The sequence below is a fragment of the Adiantum capillus-veneris genome, chromosome 4 (assembly GCF_014529385.1).
Source record: "Adiantum capillus-veneris isolate H3 chromosome 4, ASM1452938v2, whole genome shotgun sequence".
Lineage (NCBI taxonomy): Eukaryota > Viridiplantae > Streptophyta > Polypodiopsida > Polypodiales > Pteridaceae > Adiantum > Adiantum capillus-veneris.
The window spans coordinates 4,755,121-4,781,239 of record NC_140934.1 but is presented as its reverse complement, the minus strand read 5'-3'; positions in this window follow the sequence as shown (position 1 = coordinate 4,781,239).

The window sequence follows — 26,119 nt, the reverse complement described above, 5'->3', positions numbered from 1 at the left end:
CTGAAGATTTGGTCCTTACCCTTACAGTACAAACCGTCATTGATGAGTCGATACCTTGTGGGCTTCCGCGTCAGCCATCGCTTCTGTCCCTTTGTTAAATCTGATGGGCATTCCCCTGTTTCCAAAAAATGCATGATGTCAGGCAAGGCATCACTTCCTTGAAATAGAGGGAGCTTTAGTTTTGTTGCTCCAACCACCACTTCCTGTAGTCTTTCACTTGCTAGGGCATCTGCTTCTTGGTTTTGAGCCCTTGGGATATGGTGTATTTGAACTTCTTCAAACTTACCCAACAAGGTTTTTACACCACTTAAGTGAGTCCTTAAACTAGGATTCTTGCATGTCCATGCTCCATTTACTTGCCTTACCAGAAGTAGAGCATCCCCAAATACATTAAGGCGTTGTACACCTTGCAAGACGCACCATTGTAGACCCTTGGTTAGTGCTGCATACTCAGCTTCATTGTTAGAATGTGAATCTAACAATTGGCCGAACGAAAATACCTTTGTCCCTTTGTCATCAAAGACCACTAGGCCTGCAGCTGCTTTGTCGGACGCTCGCTTGTAGGCTCCATCAAAGTAGAGAGAGTATGCTCCTTCTACCATCGGTGGCACTGGAGGTAATCGGACTTCTCCTTCCTTAGATTTCTTCTACTTCCTTTCAAAGACTTGGTAGGTCATGAGTCCCCCCAAACTTGCCCTTGTCGTGCTTTCTACCTGTACCGTGTAGTCAAACTCTTGCAGACGAACTAGCCATTTAGCAATTCTAGCAGACACATCCATGTGTTGTACAACATAGGGAAATATTTCATCCGTGGTTAGAATCACAAATTGCTTAGGCAGCAAATATGACCTAAACTTTGTAGTTGCAAATCTAAGAGCTAGGACTAAGTGTTCCATATGGGTGAAACCTTTCTCTCCTGCTGTCATCATTCGACTAGAGAAGTAGATTGGCCTCATGAAAGATGTCGTCGTATCCTTTTGGAGTAGCACAGCCCCCAATGAGTCATCACCAACACTTGAGGTGACATAGAATTTTTCATCCCACTTAGGTGGTGAGATAGTTGGCAGAGTGGCTAAGACCTCCTTTACCTTGTTGTAGTGATGTTCTCTTTCCTCGTCCCAAGTGAAAGTTGATCTTTGAGTGAGTTGTTGCAGTGGTAGAACAAGTTGTGATAGTAGATGTATGAATCTACTTAAGTACCTCACCTTCTGTAGAAAAGAGACCAGTTGGCGTGCGGTCGTTGGTGAAGGTAGGGCTATGAGTGCGGACACCTTACTTGGGTTGGCGTTAATACCTTTTACTGAAATTTCATGGCCTAGTAGAATGACTTTACTCTCCCCAATGTGGCATTTATCCACATTTAATTGCCCACCTAGGCTCTGCAACCTGGCCAAACCTTCAGTTACCTTTTCTAAATGTGAAATACGGGAGCTATATATACAAAAATCATCAATGAACACTCTTATGGATGTTCCAAAGAACGGTTGAAAAACATATGTGACATATCTCTGGAATGTGGCAGGTTTATTTGTGAGACCAAATGGCATAACCCTGTATGCAAAACAACCCCATGGCGTGATAAAAGTGGTTTTTAGCTGATCTGCCAAGGCTATGCGTATTTGAAAGTATCCAGAATAACCATCACAGACGGTATAGCATTCAAAACCCGCTACTTCATTCAGAATTTCATCCAAGAAAGGGAGAGGAAAGTGGTCTTTCTTTGTAGCTGCATTTAGTGGTTTGTAGTCAACACAGACCCTCCACTTACCATTCTTTTTAGGCGTCACCACTACGGGTGACACCCATTCTGAGTTTTCTACAGGATTGATGAATCCCGCCTCCAGCAGTTTCCTTACCTCGGCCAAGAGTGCCTTTTCTTGTATGACCCCCAGTCGTCGTAGCTTTTGCACAACTGGTTTTACCCCTTCCTTCAGCTTAATATGATGTTCCACCACTGTAATGCCTATGATTCTTTCATAGTTGTCAATGAACAGGTTAGGAAATCCCATCAACATTTGCAATAAACTATCTTTCTCCTCAAGTGTTAATTCCGTAGACAACATACCCTTCACCCTACTTCCTCCTAGGCCAGGTGATTTGCTCTCCTCTTCATTGGGCTGCCCTTTTGGTGATGGATCACCAGTTGTGTTTACCCTTTGTGGATCCTTCATAATGATACCCATCACATCAATGGAACTGTCACTTTTGTCGGTGGATGTGGTCTCCTCCTCAGAACTGGAAGATTCGCTAGTGGTTTCATCTGCCGATGTTTCCAAATTCAATTGCTTCTGCTTGCCAATCCTCATGTCGTAGTAGATTGTCTCCCCTTTCTTACCGGTCATGCGTAGAAGGCCAGTACCCCAGTCCTGTTTTGCCTTCATGGCCATCAACCATGGCCTTCCCAAAATTAGTGGATAGCCCTCCCCCTTAGTAGGCATTACAAAAACATCTACCTCTACCTCAGTGTTGAAAGCTTTGATTTTCACGGCACTTACCACACCCACACACTTTACTTTTGCGTTGTTTGCCATCCTTGCCTTGCATGGAGAAGGCCTGTCAACCTCGAGCCCTAATCGAAGCATCATAGCTTCGCTCATTACACAGATTTGTGCACCTCCATCAATGTAGGTGTTTCCAACCCTCTTTTCTTTTATGTTTATGTCGACAATTGGAAGGATGTCATCCATGTTGCATCCCGAAATTTCTCCGGCTACCTTTGTTTTGGAGCGTCTTGTACTTACCATTTTAGACCATTGTTGCCTTACTTTTGGTGCAAGATGTAGCAGTTGTGGCCATGTAATCTTCGGTCTTTGCTCTGCCACATCCAATGTTAGATCATAGGGCTTAGAACTTTTCCCTAGCTGGAAGTCGGTGATGCCCAATTTCCGTCGTGGCCTGGATGGCCTCTTGCTAGTTTCTCCTCTCATGCTTCTCTCATCATCTGATTGTGTAGCTTTCTCCCTCCTAGATCTTTTCACAGTCATGGCTTCAAGTGGTTCTAAAAAGGTTACCTTCTCCTTACCCTTGTCCCTCTCCTTTGCTCTGGGTGGATCCACTACTACGGCTTTTCCTTTCTCTTCTAGCCTTATGATGTTTACAGGGCGATCAGGTGGTGGGGCTGGTGGAAGAGGTGGGATGGATGCCTGTAGTGGTGTCTGGGGTGGACGTAGAATTTGTGTTGGTGGGGGTGGTGCTCGGGGTGGGGGTGTTCTTTCTCTAGGGGGTGACAATTGGTTCCTCCTACCTCCTCTATTATAGTTTTATCGTGGTTTGGGACAGTAGTACATACCGTGACCGTCTTCTCCGCAGTTGTAGCAATGATACTCCCTGTTTTGTCGTCGTGCTCTTCCAGGGTCTTGACCTCTTTCTTGACTCCTCCCTTGCTGTATTAAGTGGACAGACAAATTCTGCAGTTGGTCAGTAATATGGGCCAACATATCTTGTTGGTCATCTCTCACCCCAAGAGCCGGTGGTGGTGGTATGGTGGTTGTCGTAGTTGCTGGTCGACGCGATGTTCCTGCTTCTGTTGACTCGGTTTCTTTGGCTTTCATTCGCAGCTTCTTGTCCTTAAGGCGAGAAATCTCAACGGCTAACTCGTACGTAGTCGGGAATCTACCTTTCACCTTCTCCTTGAGAAGCGGCCATAAGCCATGCGTGAACCGATCTTTTTTTAGGAAATCGGGTGCAGCTTCCCCCCTAGCCAGTGACTCAACCCACCGTTCCCACAAATCCACAAATTTGGACTCATATGTGGCATATTCTAAAAGACCCTCCTGCTTCAAGTCTCTCAACTTGTCCCACAACTTTTCTGAAGTGGTACCTCCCCCAAAGCGCCTCTTAAAAGCGGTTTTTAAGGGTTCCCAGTCATCCTTGGTTGCTTGTGGAAGTGCATTGTACCATGATCTAGCTTCTAGCTTCATGAGATGCTTAAAAATTCTAACCCGGGATTCATCCGTATCTTTGTTGCTCACTACACATGCTACTTCAAAGTCATCTAGGAAGTCTATTACCAAATCCTCCCCCTTCTTTCCTTTAAATGTTGGAAATGCTACACTTGCCATGATTACTGAGAGAGAGCTAGAAAGACACACTGCTTAACTTGCAAAAGTTTTTTTCTTCTTTACAAGGAGGCGTGTATACCCTCTTATACTAGGACATAGATTAAAACTTCAAACGGTACATTGCCTTGTACCAAAGGTAAGACAAATGGTTGATCTGATGCCAGAACCTCCAAAAACCGCTCCCCACCCGACATGGTGTCAATGACGTGCTGGTAGTGAGCCTTCAAATCCACTATTACCTTGATTGAGCGTAACGTGTTGGTATGTGTGATCTGTCTTGAGGTAGGTTGTACTGATTCATGTGAAGCTTAGAGGTGCTCAGTCACTGTCCAAGCTTGTAGGAGAGGGTGGTGTTCTTTCCTGAAACAAACTCAGTAGATCCCTAGTTTCTCTAGTGAAAGTGTGAGCCAATGCTTCCGTTATCTGTGCTGCAGCATCAAGTGGGACTTGAAAATTGACTGTGATAATTACCTCGGTGACTTGAGTTACCCAATTCTCAAAGTAGAATAGTGTTGATTCTCTATTGTGTAGAGCTCCTTCGATTTTGTTGTTGTGGGTTGGTTGTAGGTTGCGGACATTGTTTCGACCTTCTCCTTCTTCTTCTTGGCACTTGGCCTATGTATATCCACTAGGTTTGGCGTGTTGGTTGACTCTCCCACTGCAAATCGATTACCGTTACGCCTGGCACTCGAGCTTCGATGGAGATGCAGAGTTCGTCTAGTTGTGCTTGGAGCTCTTCTTCTTCTGTCGTCCAATTAGCAAATCCTGCTAGCCATTCATTCATTCACAATAGTTTAGGGATTTCAGTCTTGTAAACTGAAGGGTTTCATGAAAAGATCCTCAGTGGGGGCACCAAATGATGGGAGCAAAGTGAACCCCGAACCCCCGACGGCCTCTAAAACACCGGGGACCGAATGGCGCGCCTCGAGCCTGTCATGGTAGAGCAAACAGAGGGCACCACCTAGCTTCAGCGGCTAGGACGCAAACAACACACCACCATAACAAAGTTTTCATCCAAGAGAGATGGATGCTTGGGAGTAATGATGAAGAGGAAAGGGAATGAGATCAAGTGAGAGAGAGAGAGAGAGAGAGAGAGAGAGAGAGAGAGTGAGGGAGGGGGTATAGCGGCTTAGTACTTAGGCACCACAAAAGGATGGCGAATCCGCACACCCTTCACACATACACAAGCTCACTCCAAAACACAAAACTAGGTGGCGATTCCGTACACCTTACATGGGCAAAACATTGCAATAAAACATACTCACAAAACCTCAAGCTTTATTTAGAGAATAAGGCGATGAAATGGGGAGCATAGGGTAGGGGAATGAGAAGGGAGAGAGTGGTAGAGCACATGGCGGATAGGTGGGAGTTGATGGCGAAGACTCGCACGAGGATTATGGCCATCATCCTTCATTTAGTTGCCCTTAATCTTCCATAGCCAAGGGTGTAGAGGTCATGCTCAAGACAAGCATGGTGATTGCGGTGATGGTGATGGTGTGGGTGTGTGTGTGTGCACCAGGCACACACAGTGCATAGTGTGTTCTTTGGTGATGTTGTGTGTTTTTTGTGTGATGGTGACCCCTCTTTATATAGGGGAGGAGGGGGGGAGAAATTCTAGAATTTAGAAATGAAGAAATCATTATCTACATAGACCATGTGACTGTGGGCCCCACTTGTTTGGCTGTGTGTATATGTGCCAGAACAGCAGTCTCATGAGAGAGACTAAGAGAGAGAGATGGGTTGATGAAAAAAAAGTGAGAGGTGACATGGAGAATAAAGTAATTACAAGAGGGGAGAGAGGGGAGTGTGCTCAGAGGTGAATCTGTGTGCAGATGCGTGTGAACACAAGAAAAATCAGGTAACCACCGGGTGGGGATGGGTCTGTGGGTACCTTTTTCAGTGAAACTGAGTGTGTGTGAGTGTGGGGGAGGTTATTTAGCTACAAGACAAGAGACATGGCGCCCTTTAGAGAGAGAGAGGGGGGTATTTGGGTCATGGGATATGATAGGAGAGAGAAAGAGGGGGTGGGGTATACTATTTTGGAAGATAGGGTAAGTTGCATGTGAGTTAGGGTGCATTATTGGTGAGTTATAATGCATTATTGGTGAGAGGTGGGGTAGCTTGAGGGGAGAGAGAAAGGAGAAAGGACAAAGGGAAGAGAGAGGGGTTGACCTTTTGAGTGGAGGAGAGGAAAAGGGACACCCAGCGGGGCATCAGTGAAGAAAAAGGAGGCAAGGTGGGGATGGGCTACCCCGCAGGCATGAGGTGGCCTATTTTACCTTTCTTATATATTTACATAATCATACTTTATTTTTTCTTACTTTTTCCAATGCCTTTTATCACTCCCTCCATAAGAGGGGGTTTTCATGGGGTGGGGATGAGAGAAGAGGGGTATGGGAGCTTGGTTTGTGAAAAGCCCCCATCAACGTCTTCCTACAATTGGAACCACAGGGTCATGCGGACCCTGCGACCTAGTGTGCATGCATATTCATCACAGGTTGTCCATCACGCATCGTGGTCGCCAGATGTAATGGCTATTGCCCGCACATGAGCAATAGGCATTACGGGAATGATTACCCGCACCTACATTATATGAACATCAACATATAGAATGACGATAGAAGACAGTACACAATACACAGGCACTGAACACCGCTTGCTTCATTCATGTGTGATCCAGACACAGAGTTACAACAGTAGATGCCATGAATATCATAGAGATTGGTTGGGTTACATCAAAAGACAGGTATGCCCCTCCATATACAACCGCTACTCCAGCGCAGATTGGGAACGGTGCACACACTCCCCCTGTCCCATGATATCCTGTGAAGAACTGCTGCCACGGCCGCCGCATACCGCATGACTGTTGATCCGCAGTGTCCAGACCTCCGCAGAACCGCAGGACCGCATGTGCGGCTAATGCTATAACACATGGTCAAGGAAGAATAGAAGAGAATCATCAAGAGCGGTCACTAGAAGCACCGCCACCACAACAACCACCACAACTTTTGTCTGGAAATGGAGAAGGTAGGGCTATCAACATCATTACCCTTGAGCATCAAGATGGGGATGTTTTGGCCAATAAGAGAGCTAGGCATGATAGGGAGAAAGAGACAGAATAAGAGAGGGAAACAAGAGCAAGAAAAGGAAAGGCTAAGGTAGAAGAAAAACCAAAAAGTATCAAGAGGCGGCGAAGAAGGAAAATTGCTCCAAAGGACTACCTCCTTGGCCAAGGTATTGAAGACTATGATATTGTCGACGACATACGAAATCAAAAGGCAAATATATCTTTTGGTCAGTTGGTGGCTTTGAATGCTAAATTGAGGAGGAAGTGGACCAAGTGTGTGAGTACGCGGCTTCCTTCCAAGAAGGAAAAGCGTCAAATCATGCTGTCATCTTTGAGGGTTGGTCACCCAGTGGATATGGTGCCAATAGTTGAAGCTATGCTGGGAAAGAAGACGGAAGTGCAAGCATATGTGGATGCTGGTGCCCAAGTGTGTGTCATGACTGAGGCTATCATGAAGGAAATAGGTGTTAAGATGTCAGTGAATGCTTCGATCCGTATGAGGATGGCCAACCACAAAAAGGCATGGTGTCTTGAAATAGCTGAAGATGTGAAGATAAAACTCTTGGGGATTGAGTGCTTGGTTGATTGCTACGTGATGCAAGCGGGTGAGAATGCTTATCCGATCATTTTAGAGAGGCCATGGCTTATAACCCTTGGTGCTAAGCAGGATTGGGGCACGGGCTTGATCACCATCCCCAACAAAGATAAAGGAAGGACCATTGTCTACAACATGAAGACACACGACAGCCGTACACAGCCCCTAGTGGAGATGCAAGATACGGATTGGACGGAAACCACATCATACGATAGTGATGCTTCGTCTACATCATCAGAAGAAAGTGTAGAGGAAGGCTTGATGTAATTATGTCCTGATCTTTTTGGGATAAGTGTTGAAAAGGAAGCATCAATGCATGATGTGAAGGTCAAGGAGGAGAAGGATAGTCCAAAAGCAATTGTAGAGCCTGCCAAAGTGAATGTAAGGAGAATGCTAGGAGAGGACTGACAGAAAAAGAAAAAAAGGAGTATGAAGACATGTTTACAGAGTTTCCAAATCTATTCACCACTGAATATACAAAGTTGCAAGGAGCTAAAGGAGTCGAGCATAGAATCAATCTAAAAGAAGGTGCCAAGCCAAAGGTTCAAAAGCTTAGGAGGTTGGGGGTCATTCATGAGAAGGCACTTCATGAAGAAGTGACGAAGCTTTTGGAAGCAGATTTCATCTTTTGAGTGGAGGAGTCTGAATGGGTCTCTCCAGTTGTTATTGTGCCTAAGAAGAACAGAAGATTTAGGATATGTGTTGATTTCAAACCTTTGAATGCTGCCACAAAAAGGAATCATTATCCACTACCCTTTCTAGATGAAATCCTCAATCACGTTGCAGGTCATGAACGTTACTCAATCATGGATGGATTTTTTGGCTACTTTCAGATCTTGATAGCGATTGAGGATCGATTGAAAACGATCTTCATTACTCCTTGGGGTTGTTTTGCCTACAAAAGAATGCCTTTTGGGCTGGTTAATGCATATGCTACCTTCTAAGGATGGATGAATAGAGTGTTTGGTCCCCACTTGGGTAAGTTCATTCGTGTTTTCATGGATGACATTGGTTGTTATAGCACAAGGGTCACACATTTGGAGAAGCTGAGGTTGAGTTTTGAAAGGCTTCAATAAGAGGGTGGGAAACTCAACCCAAAGAAGTGTAAATTTGCTCATGCCAGAGTCCATTTGCTAGGACATGCGGTTTCCCAAAATGGAATAGAAGCTGACCCAGAGAAAGTTAAGGCTTTGTTGCTTATGGATCCGCCCAGCAACACAAAGGATTTGGAATCATTTGTGCATAAGCTCAGGTACTTGTCACGTTTTTTCTGGATGCTATGTCAGTATGTGTATCCTCTCTAGAAATTGAGTCAAAGAGTTCAAGGGTTTGAATGGAATGAGGACATGCAACAGGCTTTTGATGACATCAAGGAGGTATTGTGTGCTTTACCAACAGTGAGTCCTCCCGACTTGCAGTCGATTTTCTATGTATCTATTAGTGTGGGGTCAGTATCTTTTGGGTCAGTTCTCTTACAAAAGCAAGGAAGGAACTTCAAGCTAGTTTATTTTGAGAGCAAGATGAAGAATGTAAGCGATTTCTCCTACACGGAAATGGAACAATGGGTATTCGCCTTGGACACTTTCTTGTCGAAGGTTTAAAACCTATTTGTTGCCCCAAAAGTTTTATGTGCTCACCACATCAAATCTTTTGCCGGATGTAGTACAACATTTGAAGCCTAGAAAGCGCATCTTAAAGTGGACTTTGGAGCTTCAAGAGTATGAGTTTGAGTTTAAAGTGGATCATTCTGTTAAAGCTCACTTGGCAGACATAGTCGTACATAAGGGGGGCGAGCTTCCATCTTACCCAAGGGTTGACAAGGATGATCATGAAGAGGAAGTAGATATTAGAGATGTGTATACAATGATGTTTGATGGTGCATACAGGAAAGTTCTTCAAAAGGCAAGTGGTGGGGTAGTCATTAAGAACCCAAAAGGCGATGTAATCTTTTCTAGAGCTTACAATCTTGATGAAGTTGAAAGTAACAATGAGGCCTAGTATCTCACGCTTTTCCTTGGGTTGAAGAAGTGTGTTGAGTTTGGACTGAAGAGGGTCATTGCAAAAGGGGATGCATTGCTAGTCATGAATCAGTTGCTTGGTTTGTGGAATATTAAGAAAGACAATTTGAAGAAGTGGTTCTATGGCATCAAGAAGCTTTTGCATGAGTTTGAGAAGATATAGTTTAAGCATGTTCCTCATGAGCAGAATAAAGAAGTTGATGAGTTGGCTATGGACAAGTTGGATGCCTTGGTAGCTCCTTTAAAGGTCAAGGAAGCCTTGTATGCAGGAAGGGAATCATTGCAAGATGTAGAATAATTTCTTAGTAAAGGGCAATGTCCAAAGGGCATTTCAAAAGTTCGGCATCAGAGAATAGTTGCAAAAGCAAGAAACTACACATTGGTAGGTGAGGATCTCATGCTTTATGGAAAAGATAGCATTTTGAGAAACGTGCCGTACAAAGAAGAGATAGGCTTGATTTTGGAGCACTGCCATGAAGAAACAAGCCATCAAGGCAAGGATCAGATGGTCTTTCGTGTTTTGAGAGCAGGTTACTGTTGTCCCTCTATGATGAGAGATGCTTATTTTTTGGTGCAAGTCATGGCACCATGAATGCCAAGTGTTTGCAAATCGGAAGCTTTTGGCTGAGCCTCAGAAAGTTATAATGTCTTTTGATGCATTTGCAAAATGGGGAGTAGATGCTATAGGTCCAATGCCGAGGACCAACAATGGTAAAAGGTATATCCTTGTGGCTGTGGACTATTTGACAAAATGGGTGGAGGCAAGAGCAATAAAAGATGTAACAGCAGGAAGAGTGGCCTCTTTTTTATATGAACAGGTTTGTTGCAGGTTTCGAGCTCCTATGGTTATTATTTCGGATCGTGGACCACGGTTTAGGGGAAAACTTGTTTTGCTGCTCTCATGGAGAAATTGAAAATTCAACATAGGCACTCTTCTCCTTACTACCCACAGTGCAATGGGCTGGTTGAGAACTACAATGGTCAAATTGTGAAGATGCTATCAAAGTATTCTAGTGAGAATCCTAAAGAGTGGGACTTGGACTTGGAAAAGTGTTTGTGGGCTTATAGAACTGCGTATAGAGTGTCAACACAGTTTACACAATATGAAATTGTTTATGGAAAGGAAGCTCTTATGCCCATACAAGTGCAGTTAGATGCCTTGAAGTTGTTGTGCAAAATGCAAGGTGAGCATAATGACAAGTTGCAAGAAACAATTCTTTCTCTAGAGTTGCTACGAATGAATAGAGAAAAAGCCAGTGATTATTATCTTCAGCACAAGCAGAGACAAGGATGGAGAAAATGAATAAGAGGCTGCCAGAGAAAGAGATCAAAGAGGGAGATCTGGTGATGAAGTATGATTCTCGCTTGGATTTTACTTTTCAAAAGAAGTTGAGGGACAAATGGTTGGGTCCCTACAGAGTGACGCATGTATTTCATTATGGCACTTATGAGTTGGAAAAATTGTATGGTGAACGTTTATGCTCCAGAATAAATGGGTATAGATTGAAGAAATATTTTGTGAGGGATGTGGTTCCAGATGCAAATAGTCTCTTGGTTGAGCATAAATGCTCTACCTAGAGGGTGGGCAATGATGATAGACCGCTTTTGGCGTGTACAAAGTAGCGTTTATATGCATGGTCATATGTACAAAAATATGTAAATACATGCATTTGGGAGCTTTGCAAAGTGGTTTCAAGTTCGAAAAAAGGTGCAACGTGTGCACATTGTAAATATGCGTGCTTGTGTGTCGACAGTCGTGCATACGTACATGCCTGGATAAGGTATCGGGGCCTTGGATATGGTTCTAGGTGGCTTATTTTGGCTCTAGATAATGTGTTTGATCTTTCTAAAATGTAAATAATGCAAGTGAAAAGTGTGGGTACTCTCATCCCACTCGAGAAGTTTGACACATGCGGTAACTGTCTATTTGCGGCGCCTGATCTGCAGTGATATATGCATCACCCTAGAAGTAGTCAAAAATGGAATGTGGGGATGTGGAAATGTGCTTTGGGTATCGAGGATCAAGCGTGCAAAATTTGGTGAATTTTGGAGTCCGTTTGGAATTTTTGCTGCAAAAAGTGCCCGCCAGGGGTCAAAACTGGCCAAAACTGGGCCAAAAAAGGTAAAAAAAGGTGTGAAAAGGCATCAAAGTGCCACAACAGTGACGCTGCCGTAAGTGCTTGGGCTAAAGGAGAATTTTGGAAGCCAATTTTTGGCACTTTCACCTCTCTGTGTGGGGAAGGAAGCAGGGTTCCTACAGGTGGTCTAGTGCAGTCCCATCACGTTCGCGTCCTGTTTTCGAGTGTGTGGAGGAGTGAATGAGAGCTTTCTCTCTTCAATTTTTCACTTGGGAGAGTCTATGGAAGTTCTGAGGTTTCCATGGATGTGTGTGTGCAAGGAATTGAGGGAAGAAGGTGCGGCTTTCTGCAAAACTATGTGACCTTGTATCGGTGCCATTATGGTTGGCGCTACTCCAAAGAGTCCAACAGAGTGGAGTTTGGTGAAGGCTTTGCAATGGTTTGAGAGTGGACTTTTGTGGATGGATTTTTTGGGTTTTTGATGGTTTTTCTTGTATATTTTGTTCACCATCAAGCGTGATTTCCAATGTTGATCAGCTCGACTCACCTTGTAGTGTCTATAGGCAGGCAAGGGCTTGTAGGTCGAGGCGTTTGGAGTTTGAATTGAGCTTGTGGGTAGAATTTTTAGGGAGCTTTTGAGTGGTAGTTAGTGAGGTGAGGAATTCAAGTAAATTCCTTGTGTTGTGTTGAGTTGTTTGGGTGTGTGAGTGTGCGCACGATATCTTTTGCTCCATCATCGTGTGTGCCTGAAATAAGCATTTCTCGCCATGTAATGAGACTTTTCCATCCCTTGGGTATTCCATATTGCTGGGTTCCCATACTTTTGTATAAAATATGGTAAATGATTGAAAATGATGTGTTGGATATGAAAACAGATTACTTAGAATGTTTTACACTCACATAGTTACACATAAAAGAGAATCAAATACACAATAATACCATGTAGTGAGTAATCTGGGTGTCTGTTTATGCTGTCTTGAATGATTTTTTGAGAAGGTTGAGATTCTCCTTGAACTTGTTCATATCACCTTGTGACCAGTCGACTATCTTTGTCGCACATCAAAAATAGGATGTCTATTGATCGCCAAACCTCAGCCTTCGCGTTACGAGTAGTTGGTTCTTAATCTTTGACTGCAATATGTAGCTTTTTCCAGCTCTTATACTCTACCTTGCTAACATAAGATGTGTTATATATTTTTCCATGTTTTGTTAGCTTCGGATCTCGTATTCCTTGGGGTTTAGATAAAAACCTCCCTGCCTTCACCCCACTGATGGATGGTTTGCATGGGACATCCTTCTCAGCAGTTGATCTCTTTTCATCCCGCTAGATTTTCACATTGCCACCATGAAGCCCCATATCTGACAGTACCAATTCTAAGCACTGCAGGGCCACTTGTCGCTCTGCTGAGTTCTTAATTTTCCAAGCAAACCCGATATATAAGTAGACCAATTTCTCCACAATTCTACAAAGGGCGTGCATTGTACAGATGTGGACATTCACAAGTGGTATTTTCAAAACCGGTCGAAAAGGAGGGTCCTCAATGTGACGTGTTGGAGCTTTTCTCCACCACTTTGGGTCCATGACCTTTGCAGGCTCCATGCAGAACAAACACGGCGACTTTTCCATTGCACCCATTCCACAATTATACATGCACTTTAATGTTTTGAGGTCACCTGCAAGATGCCACTAAACTTGAAAGTCTCCCCTTCCATCTAGACGTAGTAGCTCTCCCTGGTTAGTCTGTCGATCAATCACCTTTGGAATATTAGTTCGATGGAACACCCAATATAGAATCTCGTGATCTTCTTTCTTTATCTGCAACACAAAATAAATGAGACTTAAGTAGATGTGAACATTTGAGCTTAGCTGAGAATCTTGCTTACCTCAAACGCACCAAGCCACCATATGTTAGATTCTGATTGAACACTAAAATACAAAGGATCATCATTGGGACACTTTGAGAGGGCTCTATTCATTAAAGTAATAGTAACACGCTCTAGATTTTTCTCTTTAACAAGCTCACACTCATCCAGTTTTAACACAAAATGTAATATCCCTCGTGACTCTTCAAATGTGATGTTGTAAAACTCCACCATTCTCTTCTGTAACATTTGCAGGTCCATAAAAATATTATTGAACTCATCATATGCCATGTTTGCTCCATGGCCACTGTATGTTGCTTTAATATGAAAGGGCTATCCAAGATATTCTCCCTGTGCCTCGTTAAGCTGAAGCCTCTCTTTCCAAACACTTGAGGCTGATGGTAAAAGTTTGGATTTTATACCCTTCTTAACAAAGATGGATGAGACAGATTTTTGTATAGCCAAATATCCTCTTTTTCTTACACCAAGTGAATCAAGTGTTCCTTGTATCTCTTTTGCAGGCACTGAGTTCTCTGAAATAAAGCGATCCACTACATTTCTTCGTATGACCTTAAACTTCTTGTCATGTACTATATCTGCGCCAGGATTTTACTTATAAGTGGCTTCAATCTCTTTCCTATATTGGCTTGGGGTCAATGTTTTCCTTGTCAGGATAGATTGAATCTGTACATGAAGACAATGCATAAGTAAATAACAGAAAATTTACTTCACAAACACTATTTAGGCACATGAAAACAATGCATAACAAGAAAAAAAAAATTACTTAAGTAAGACAATTTAGCCAACCAAGAAGCATCACCTTAATGCTTGGATTCTTTTCTTGAGACCTCCAGATGCAACCTGCAATGTTTCAAGATTGCGCAATTTCTTCTTTCGGATACGACCACCCAAGATGGTGTCCTTCATTTGACAACTTCATACCTTTCCTTTCAGTTCTTGTACCTCTGTTTTGTGTTGCAAAATGGTAACCTAATCTGTAGAATGTAAATGTGAAAGACGAACAATCTCACATTGTTGAGCTTGGAGAATGCCCTTATAAGTTTTAGCTTCCCTTGTAAGAGATTTACAATAACCCAGAAGGCCCTTTTCTTTGTCACCAGCAAAGGTCAATAAGCTTGTAGGATTGACAAACGGTGGAGACGCATTAGTCATTGGATTCTTAGGATAGAGAGAGCCTCTCGTCCAGATATCTATGTGTTTAGCTCCCTAAGCTCTGAGCGTGTCTATGGATGCGGGAGGTATATGTGTGTTTGCTTTACTATGCTTAATCAATGGTTGGTACTCATTGTCCAAATCAATGTGAAGGTGATATTTGGCTCGTTTCTATGTAACATTTGTGCCATTTGAGGAGTGCGCCATTAGCCAAATGTGCAGGTTTAATGGAAAGTGAATAGGCGGCTGCGCCTTCGTCCCTCCATGTTAGCCTCATTCCCTCCATGTTGACGAGGTTCATTCAATGCAACTGAAAAGAAGATTATCCCTCAATCATTACGAACAAATGTTCAGAAGAGTAAAGAATCCTTGAGAGCCCTTTGGACGGCCTTGAACGTCGCCGGACACACGCCCTCCCCATGGATGGGCACTTGCCTGCTGCTGCGGGATCTATCCCCTCCCCTATGCAAGCAATAACGACCTCGCTATTTGGGGGGCGGGGGGGGGTCTCTACCTTCAAAAACACTTGGGGCCCCAGCAAGCGTGTGAAATTTCCCTAGCTAAGCTACCACATCACCTCCACCTATTGCTCATCCAGCACCACTAGCAGCCGCCAGCGCCAATAACTGCCAACCAAAACCACATGGCTTCCCCAGCACGCACGGCCAGCACATCGATAGAGCAGAGTTTCCATCACTGAGCTCTCCAGGAGCTCTCTCCTATGTGATACCAAATGGGAGACCCTCTTTGGGTTAAATACCCTTTGTTTATGCACTACTATCTCCCCATGTGGGATTTATCGCTGCCATGTGGCGCCCTCCTGGGTGGCCACCCCTCAAGCTGCTTTCTAAAAAAAAAACAAAAAAGATGAGAATAAAACCCCCTTGGGTGCCCTTCAACTTCAAGGACCTGCCATTGGTGGCTCTGAATTTTGGCTCCCAATCTGCAGAGCTAGGCCGTAAGCCCACATGATCAAATTTGCTCCTCCATGACCTTGCCACACTTTAATATTCCCGAAGACCCGAACTGAGGCCACAGAAATGTTAGATTTCATCTACAACCAATCACGAGAAAATGCACCCACCCTTCCCACTGCTATAACTTTTTGCTCTGGGATTTGTTTGACAAGCAGTCAGTTCTTGTTGGCTCCACGCACTACATAGCACCTTCTCAAACTCTGTTGAGGCCCAAAAATGCCAGACGGCATGCCTCCCCATGCAGTCACGTGGGCACTAACCCAGCCCCCGACAAAACTTCAATTGGCCATAAACTGCAATCCGTAGCTTCGATCTGGAATCTGAAAAGATTGGTAGGCTCCATAAATCGAGCATTACGCGCCTATACATTGACATCCACTTGGGACACTTGTCCCTTGCTGCCCTGTCGAGTAAGAATCTCCAACACACTAAACCTTCAAACTCCAATAACTTGGGCTCCGTAGCTCTGTTTGATGAGCCATCTAGACCTACTCCTTCAGCACTTCAAGGTCTACATTTCTAAGCAGAAAACCATCCCTTCTTTCCTTCTTCACCTAACAACCTAATTAGTTCACTTTGGTCTACAAAAAACCATATAATACATACATTTTTGCTAATCTGATGCCATAAACAGTTCTAACATAGTGCATAGATTTGTCAAAGTTCATAGATACAAACAAAACTCTGTTTTTCAGCTTGTGCATGCAAAGAGGCATGACATCCATGTTGGAATTAGGGTTGCAGAGAAACACACACAGCTTGGAGAAGACGAAGGAAGCTCAAGGCACACAATAGAGAATGTGTTACTTAGTGTGCAATAGAAAGATAGATAGCCCTAGAGTGATGGGCGTATATACAATGCACGGGGGAAAAAACCTCCTAAAGAGGGGAAAAAATGCCCCGGCGGTCCTAGTGTGTTCACACACATCACTACCACATGTATATGGTAACAAATCCCCCCTGAAGTGATGCGGTGAACGAGAGCTGGCACATGAGTAAACGGAAGTGCCATGCCCTGAGGACAGGATCAGTCCACAAAGGGGAGTAAGCCCAAAGCTTTGCGGAAAGCTTCAAGCTTCTCACGAGACAATGCCTTTGTGAAAAGATCTGCAAGGTTGTCCTGTGTTGGCACATAAGTCAAGCTGATCTCTCCTGCTGAGAGCCTCTCCCTGACATAGTGGTAATGCACCTCAATGTGCTTTGTGCGAGCATGAAAAACTGGGTTCCTCGCAACTGCCAATGCGCTCTGACTGTCAGTGTAGATAGTGTTGGCAGTGTCCTGTCAAACACCCAAGTCAGCCATAAGGCGTTTGAGCCATACAAACTCAACCGTAGCTGTGAAGACTGCCCTGTACTCAGCCTCACAACTCGAAGTGGCCACAGTAGGTTGCTTCTTGCTCAACCATGATATACATGAACTGCCAAGCATGAAACAAAAACCACTTGCGGACACTTGCGTGTCAAAACAACCAGCCCAATCTGAGTTCGAAAAAGCATGTAAGTCTGGCGGCAATGATCCCCCCTTGGGATAAAACAAGCCAAGATGTAAAGTGCCACTAAGGTAGCAGAAAATACTCTTGACAGCCTGCCAATGCTTAGACCCTGGGCTATGCATAAATCTGCTGACCTGCGAGACTGCAAACTGAATATCTGGCCTCGTGTTGTATACATAAATGAGGCAGCCAACAGCAGTTTGGTAAAGAGTGACATCAGCAGGATCGCCATCATCATGTAGACTCAACTTCAAACCTGTTTCAATGGGAGTGGCAATAGGTTTGCAATCCACAAGTCCAAACTTACATAGCAATGTCTCTATGTAACTTTTCTGACACAAGGCAATACCACCATCACACTGCTTAAACTGTATACCCAAGTAATGATGCAACAGCCCCAAATCTTTCATCTTGAAAGTAGCATTCAAATCAGCCTTAAATTCAACAATATGTCTCTCATTTGGTCCAGTGATCAGCAAATCATCAACATAAAGAACCACAATGAGAAATACATCATCCTCACGCTTTACATACAATGTGCTTTCTGTTGGACTGTTACGAAAGCCTCGTTTAACCAAATGAGTGTCAGCTTTCTCATACCAAGCACGAGGAGATTGCTTCAACCCATACAAAGCCTTCTTACATTTGCACACTTTGTCCTCTTGTCCTTTTATGACAAAACCGCGAGGCTGCGTTACATAAACTTCCTCAAATATGTCACCATTCAAGAAAGCAGTAACAATGTCTGATTGATGTACATCCCAACCAAAATGAGCTGCCAATGCACATAGAAAATGTACAGTAGTCATACGACAAGTGGGAGAAACAGTCTCTTCATAATCTATGCCTTTTTGTTGTGCATAACCCTTTGCAACAAGGCGAGCCTTATGGCGATCGATCTCACCATCCGGCTTGCGTTTCAACTTGTAAACCCACTTCGTACCAATGGCCTTTTTGCCAGGAGGCAAATCACATAAAGTCCATGTGTCATTCTCTATAAGTGCATCATATTCTGATTTCATGGCAGCAATCCAATTTTCTGAATTCTGTGCTTCATCAAAAGACAGAGGGTCCTCAACATCATGTAAACTAGACACAGCCAAAGCATAACAATCTGATGCATAAGATGCATGGCGAGAGCCTGAACGAGTACGACTAGATAAAGGTGCATCCAATTTACTGTCACGCAAAGTGTGCACCAGCCATTTTGGCATACCTCTAGCCTGCTCATCTTCAGCCCTTTCCTCATCAAGTACATCATGTACATCTGCATCAATAATAGGCTGTTCTAAAACATTTTCAGAAACCCCCATAGGCTGTACATTTGCCTCATTGGAGCTTACATTCGTATTTCCACCACTGAAAAGAGGCAACAAAGTGTCATAAATGTCCTGTGAGCTTACATTACTGTCTCTAGTACATGACAGCAAGGGCTGAACAGAATCTTCCACAAACACTACATCCCGTGAAACCAGAATACGTTTTGTTTGCGGATGATACAACCTGTAACCTTTTCTTTCAGCACTATAACCAACAAAAATACATTTGACAGCCTTATCATCCAATTTTCTGCGCTGCACTTGTGGCACCAAAGCATATGCCAAACAGCCAAAAACACGCATGTGCTCAATAGAAGGCTTTCTATCATGCCATGCTTCATATGGAGTAATAGACTGCAAAGCTTTCGTAGGACACCTGTTAAGTACATAAGTGGCACACATGATGGCCTCAAGCCAAAAAGAATGCGGCAAAGCTTGACTTTTGACCATACATCGTGCCATTTCCGTTAGTGACCTGTTTTTCCTCTCAACAACACCATTTTGCTGAGGTGTATAAGGCACTGTACATTGGTGTTTTATCCCACGACTAGCCAGAAATGCATTAAATTCATGAGACATATACTCCCCCCCTCGATCGGAACGGAGGGTGCCCATAGTACATTTTGAGACATTTTCAGCCATAGCCAAAAATTGTTTGAAGCACATAAAAACTTCGGACTTCGCTTTAAGCGGAAATACCCATGCATGCCTGGAGTAATCATCAATGAAAGTCACGAAGTACAGGTAATTGCCCAAGGACGGAGTTTGCATGGGCCCACAAACATCACTATGCACAAGCTGCAACCTGCATGTGGCCCTAGCTGAACCATCCTTTGGAAACTTAGAACACTGCATTTTACCTAGAATACAGCCTTCACAAACATTTTTGACAGGTGCTTCAAGAGGCGGCAAAGAAGCAACCATATCAGATTTCTGCAAACGCAACAAACTGGCAAAATTCAGATGACCAAAACGTGCATGCCAAAGTTTTGCATCTGAAATAGCCCTTGAATCTGCAACAGCATTTGCAAAATTTTGTCCACACTTGTCATACAAAGTGAGCTTATACAGCCCACGGCACAAAAGCCCAGATGCAACAATTTCATCACCAAACTGAGATCATGAACTGTACATCTGTCATCCACAAATTTGACTACAAGTCCAAGTCTAGCAAGTGCGGATACAGACAAGAGATTCTTCTTGATCCCAGGTACATAAAGTGCATCAACAAGTGTGAAGGAACTGCCATTAGCAGCAGTGAGCACAATCTTTCCAACTCCCTGAACTGGATAAGAGGCGTTGATGGCACAAGTGACTGAATTCCCATGAGGGACAGACTCGAGAGAGGTAAACAATTCACGATGTGAGGTAATGTGCTTTGTAGCACCACTGTCGAAATACCACACATGTGAATCTGCAGCAACTGACAAGCATGCATCATGGACAGCAGGATTGTAAGTGCACTCTGCGCTAAAAGCCCATTCTGCATCAACATCAGCATCACAATCTCCTTTCACAGAAGACTCAACAATGGCTGCATTTGTAGTGGAACCAGCATTTGCAGTGGAACCACCCTCTTTCTTCTTAGCCTCTTTGGCCTTCAACTTAGGACACGACTTGATCAAGTGATCATTAGCTTTACAATAATTGCAACGCATCTTCTTTTTGCCCTTATCACCAGAATTGCCAGACGAAGTGCTGCTAGCAGAAGCATTAGGAACAGAATTTTTGCCACTCGCAGCAGAATCATAAGAAGTGGCTGCATTACTATTACTACCCTTTCTTTGAGAAGCAATAAAAGCCTGTTCAACTGCACGCTGCCTAGTCCTGTTTTTTCTAGAAAGTGACTCTTGCAACAGCAATGTGCATAATGCATCAAACTTGACAACTTCAGGATTTCCTTGGGTCATGAGTCTCCAAGTACTAGCAAAAGTCTGGTAGGAATCTCGTAAGGCATCAAGAACAGTCTGCACAAGGGAACTGTCCGAAATGACTTCACCTGCAGAAATGAGTTGTTCATTGATATCCTTGACACTAGCAAGGAAAGTGTCCATATCATCTTCCTCATGCATAATCTTCGACTCTAGCTCTTTACGCAGCAAAGCAATTTTAGCCTCATTGCGGCTTGCATAAAGACCTGCTAGAATATCCCAAGCCTGTTTTGCAGATTTTGCTGAACGAATGTGAGGAATAATGGTGCACTTCACAGACAACACAATCAATGCATGAGCCTGTGCATCCTTAACATCCCAACGAGCTTGTTCTGTCGTAGGCAAAACAACTCTAACAGCTGCAATCCTTGCAGCAAGACCTGCAACATCCTCAACATCGCCTACATCTTCAGAACCAGGACGTACATCAATGCCCTGTACAATGTTCCAGACACCTTTTGACACAAGAACATGTTGCATCATATAAGCCCACATAGGGTAGTTGTCCCCATCCAACCTGTCCTCAGCAGAAAACATCTTGAACACATCTGTGTTGTTGTTGTCAGCCATGGTAAATGCTGCACCTGATGTGAAAACTTCCCGAAAATAGGAGAAATGGAGCGGGAACAACTTGTGCTATATAGCACAAATCGTGGAAGACTATAAGGCACATGTTATGCAGAAAACGGCACTAACAGAAAATCTGCACAAAATGACGAAATAGCCTGTGCAGTACTGCCCGTAGTGGAAACGGAGGCCGAAATGAGCCCAAATCAAAATTCTGAGCAGACCTAGCTCTTCGAGCTATCCCAAAATATTTGTCGACCTGCGAACGCTCGCCAAAGCTCACTGAAATCGGAGAAAGTGAGCAGGCGTGTGCTGGAGCAGCTGGCAACTAAGCCCGGGAGGACGTGACCTGCTCTGATACCAATTGTTGGAATTAGGGTTGCAGAGAAACACACACAGCTTGGAGAAGACGAAGGAAGCTCAAGGCACACAATAGAGAATGTGTTACTTAGTGTGCAATGGAAAGATAGATAGCCCTAGAGTGATGGGCGTATATACAATGCACGGGGGGAAAAACCTCCGAAAGAGGGAAAAAATGCCCCGGCGGTCCTAGTGTGTTCACACACATCACTACCACATGTATATGGTTACAATCCACCCCCTCTAAACTTGCACATCCTCCGGTATGTGCCAATCTCTAGAGGTTGTCCAAGCCAACATCTTTGTCAGAAATTACATCTTCATTATCTAAATCCTTATCTTCATCCATATTGAAGTCTTTGTCTACGAGTTGAGTTTCCTCATTTCTTCTTTTATATCTTCTCCGCAATAAGTGCGCTATGATTGACACTTTCAGCTGCACGGCCTTTGACAAATGTCAGCTTGAGCAGAAAGAAAAAGTGAAATAGAAAGTTTCATGTCTACGTGGGTCTATAAACAAGGCTTCTTGGTGGAGGAGTGTAATGGATGCATACCATGTAATGATACACGTTATGTTCACAATTTGCAACCTTGATCAGAAGGCACCAAATATGAGCAAAGTGTGGATGACATGGTGTCAGTCCAACAAAGTCTTGAAAATCTTGAAGAGCTAAAAGAGTCTATAGTAGAGAAGGAGTGTCAACTACCATTCTTTGTCAAACAACAAAGAATTTTGGCCAAGTATTTTCATGCAAGATGGAAGAGCGCTCATAATCCACTCCATAGTGTGGCTTACATGCTCAATCTAGAGTATTGGAATTTAGATCTGATGTCCAAGACAAAGGTGGTCAATGATTTCTATCACGTGGTCAACACATTTTTCTTCAATGTTCAGGATCAAATTTATTGTATCAAAGAAATGAGTGTATTTAGACTAAAAGAAGATCCTTTTTTTGAATGATTTTGTACAATCAATGGCAATAGAGCAACCTGCATGGAAGTGATGGATGATAAATGGTGGAGATCATTCATTGACCTTACGTCACCTTGCAATGAAAGTACTAGCAATGTGCAACAAACTCATGTTCGGAGAGAAACTGGAGTATGTACAAGTATGCTCATAGCACTATTCACAACAGAGTATTAGCAGACATAGCCAAAAAATTAGTGTATATAATCTGCAACAAAAAGATATTGCAACGGAGTTTCATATTGCCCAATGATGTCCTAACCTTGTGGTGGGGTTCAAATTATCGGATCCGTGTAGGAATCAACAACTCATATTGGCCTTCACTTCGTAACCTACACTCTGTTTTCTCCCATATAGTGCTAGTGAGGTCTTTAATGAAGACGTCACTTTCAGTAATCTGTTGTATGTGACCATTTGCACATGATGATATTGCTACAATACATTATTTTCAACAAATGGAACACATAATAATTTTCTTTTGATCTGGTGTCATTTTTGCACTGGACAATAAAAAACAACATATCAAATATAGTTTCAAGGGTGCACTGACACTCTCACACTAGCTCAGGCAAACCATAACCGTGACTTGAAGACTTCAAAAAAATATGCACGATTATAATGATATAGATTGAAAAACATTTTCACTTTAACATGCTTTGTTTACTCGTATAAAATGAAAAAAAACAACTCTTAAGAAAACCATCCAGATCAAACAATACAGGTTCAAAACCTGAAACATTTCACCATATTGTAATAAACCATAAGACATGAGTTCATATTTTGCATGTTCCACTCTCACACTAGTTCAAACAAACCATACCTGTGACTTAAAGACTTCAAAAAAATGTGCAAGATACCATTCATTCAGGTCAATAATCATTTTCACTTTAAAATGCTATATTTAATTGTACAAAATGCAATTAAAACAAGTAGCTCCTAAGAAAATCATCAAGATCTAACAAAACATGTTAAAAACCCAAAAAAATTCAAAATATTCTAATAGAACATAAAACGTGAATTTATATTTTGCACGTTATCACTTCAAACAAATTGCCAATAGAAGACATAGGCATCGTCATGTACATATTGCCAATTTCATTTTAGCTCATTTTAAAACATTGATAGTATATAAACCACTCATAAATTGCAATTTGCAAAGAACGTCTTGCTCTTAAAAAATATTAAAATGAACATCTTACATGAAAAACATGTGCATATACTTATTTAAATTGAAATTGTATTAGGTATTTGTAGAAATAGAGAAATAGCATAGTGTGAATATTACTTATATAAATGTAGCATTTAAAATAGCAACGATGATTGATGAATAAAACATTTTTTTGAATATGATTAGATAGTATATATTTTCACAAGAACACTTATAAACAATAATTTCAAACAATTCAAACATTTGTATATGAAATACTTTCCATGACCGCGTTACCGACCAAGTATTTCATATACTTAATACTTAAAAAAATGAATTGCACATGCACATACAAATTATATAGCATTTGTATGGCTGGGTTAATGACCTAAATGCCACATTTATGAAAAAACAAATGCTTCTAACAAACCACACTCAATAAGCCGCATTACCGACCGAGTGCCGCCCAAATTTAAAGAGCAATAATGGCTTGCATACGATCATCATATAGCCATATTATCGATCAGTGCCCCATATGTTTATTTGGAAAGGGGAAGGGAAGCTGAATCACCATAAGGATAGTAGAATTTTCACATTATCGACGTATTACCCAGACAATGAGCCAAGACTTACCACAAGGACACTATATTTTCCACGTCATCGAGGTGATGTCCCCGTTTTAAGCACTATGCCATAGAACAGCTTATGCACACACTCACATTGTGTGGTAAGGTACCTTATGACTATTATGCAATACGACAAAAGGCAGACTACCACACAATGCGCACACACACACACACACACACACAACACACACCCAAGTTGTGTGGTCAGATACTCCACTGTTGCGGTGCACTGCGACGTAGAGCATGCTCCCACATGACGCCCTCTCTCCCTCTCCCCTCTTGATGTACCTACAAAGGTGATCCTCTCTCTCTCTCTCTCTCTCTCTCTCTCTCTCTCTCTCTCTCTCTCTCTCTCTCTCTCTCTCTCTCTCTCTCTCACACACACACACACACACACACACACACACACACACACACACACACACACACACACACACAATGGCTCAAGAAATAACACCGGAGGACCCGATCGGGGCCCTATATATATTATGTTGCGGGGCTGCCGGGCATAAGGGTTTTCTTGGTAGGCTTGTAGGAAACACCCTAATGCCCTGTGGGATTTTTGTGGGTTTTTAGGTTGCTCTCAACCAGCTTGTTCGTGATCATGTTAAGTGTGATTATGTAAATATGTTAATAAGACCTTGCGATCACACAAAATTTTAGGTAATTATGTAAATATTAAATCCCTAACTGCATATTATGTTCTTGCCAACTTGCAAGAACTGAAGTCTTCCTTGATTGAAAATGTGCTGATAGAGAATGGGATGCATGGCTCACTAACAAGTATGCTAACTATCGCGAAGCAGCTACAAGATGTGTATATCTTGTGAACTCACTAATGTTTTGGTGTAATTTAGAGAGGATTGTCACTCTGGAAAAACCATTTGTAGATCTTTTGCGAACAATTGACAAAGACTCTTTCCTCTTTGGTCAAATTTAATGCTATATGTCAGAGGCCTTATGAAAAGTAAGAGAGCATGTTGGATTTGGTGCAAAGGACAAAGCTGCCATAATCACAGCTGCCAACAAGCGATGGGTGCAGTTGCATACACCGTTGCATGGTGCAAAATTTGTTCTAGATCCTAAATTCTAAATGCATCAATAATTAGCCAACAAAAAAATTCATGACAAACCTCAAAATAGTGTGCCCTCAACTGTTGGGACCCGAGGATGGGAAAGTTGTTTTTCATTATGCTAATAGAACTAGTATATTTTAGGATCCATGGCATATAGATGCCATTGCCAAAGCAAGTACACCTTTATGGGGTGGAAGGAGTATGGTGGGGAGAAGATGGAGTTGTAACACATTGCAGTAAGGGTTTTATCAGTTGCAGCATCAATGGAAGCTATGAGAGAAATTGGTCGGCATTTGACTTTATGCATATTAAAAGTTGAAACCGGCTTCACCCTAAACGGGCTGCTGATTTGGTGTATGTTTTTTGCAACATGAGACTTATCCATAAGCCAGTGAACATTGCAACAAGAGCAACACAAAAGCACTATGGTGTCTTCCAAACCCATAAAGCTATTGCTGCAAAAGTTGACAATGATATGGAATGGGAGTTATGTTCAAAATGCTCTGATATGGATGATGTAGATGATATGATTGGTGTGTTTGATGCCGATAAAGAGTCTATGACTTAAGCCATACATTTTTTTCTCAGTTTGATAACAATGTGCTATGGAATTCAATGCTATGCTACTTGAGGTTCACCTCTCTCTCTCTCTCTCTCTCTCTCTCTCTCTCTCAAGTTTTACAGTTACTTTTGCAATAAGAGGAAACAAGTAGATACAATACAATTTTTTTTGAGATTGCAAAAAGGGGTAGATTACAATTACTTTTGCAACAATAGTAAAACATACAGTTAAATAGA